This window comes from Arachis ipaensis, chromosome B03, assembly GCF_000816755.2.
Source record: "Arachis ipaensis cultivar K30076 chromosome B03, Araip1.1, whole genome shotgun sequence".
Taxonomy (NCBI): Eukaryota; Viridiplantae; Streptophyta; class Magnoliopsida; order Fabales; family Fabaceae; genus Arachis; species Arachis ipaensis.
In genome coordinates this window covers 10,228,342-10,229,535 of record NC_029787.2, presented here as the reverse complement: position 1 = coordinate 10,229,535, position 1,194 = coordinate 10,228,342, and positions in this window count along the sequence as shown.

The window sequence follows — 1,194 nt, the reverse complement described above, 5'->3', positions numbered from 1 at the left end:
AGATTTAAATATTTGTTTACTTAAATCACACTTTCTAAAGCCACACTTTTCACTTAAAACTGTAGCTCTATAATAAAGAATATCAAGAAGCAAAAAATCATTTAGCTAACATTCAGATATATGATCTATGTAATGTGGAGTCTTATATATGTGAATATAGAATACATTATTACAAAATAAAAGAAGAAGATAAAAATCATTATCTTAGTATGTATATAACAAAACTTCCATATCCTGCTAATGAATTTATTATGGGAAGATTTATAAGAGAAATAAATAGAGGAACAATTGAAAATAATTTTGGTGGAGGAACCTCTGCAATAAGAGAGGAAATAGGATTTTATCATAGGAAATAATTTTTTAAAGCTATATCATCCATTCATTCAAGAATTAACATATATAGTTTTAAAAGCACCATATGATTCTTCAATAAATCAAAAATCAAAACGTATAAAAATACCAACTACCACTATAGATAAGATCTTAAAATTTAAAATATTTTCTATATTAGAGACATGTTATTTAAATTTATACTTTCAGATAAATATCCCAAAAAATAGTCTTGAAATAAAGATAGAAGAACTTTTGGATGAAATTTGTGCTGAAAATTCTTTAGATGTTAAAAATACAAATAACGAATTAGTAAGTATTAAATTAAAAGATCCTACAAAAGAGATAAATGTTCCAAATAAAATTCCTTATTCCGCAAGAGATAGAGAAGAGTTTTCATTAGAATGTAGAGATCTTTTGGAAAAATGAATTATAAGATTAAGTAAAAGTCCTCGTGCGGCTCCAGCCTTTTATGTCAAAAACAATAATGAAATTAAAAGGGAAAAACGAAGAATGGTTATTAACTATAAGAAGATGAATGAAGCAACTATTGGTGATGCTCATAAACTTCCAAGAAAAGATTCTATTTTAGAAAAAATCAAAGGAGCAACTTGGTTTTCATCTCTTGATGCAAAATCAGGATATTGGCAGCTTCGTTTAGACGAAGAAACAAAGAAATTAACTGCTTTTACTTGCACAACAAAAGAATCAACAAGTGTGTTACTCTATGAATGGAATGTATTACCATTCGGATTAAAACAAGCCCCAGGTATTTACCAAAGATTTATGGAAGAAAATCTAAAAGAGTTAAATGAATTTGTTTTAGTGTATATTGATGATATACTAATTTTTACAAAACAGGAA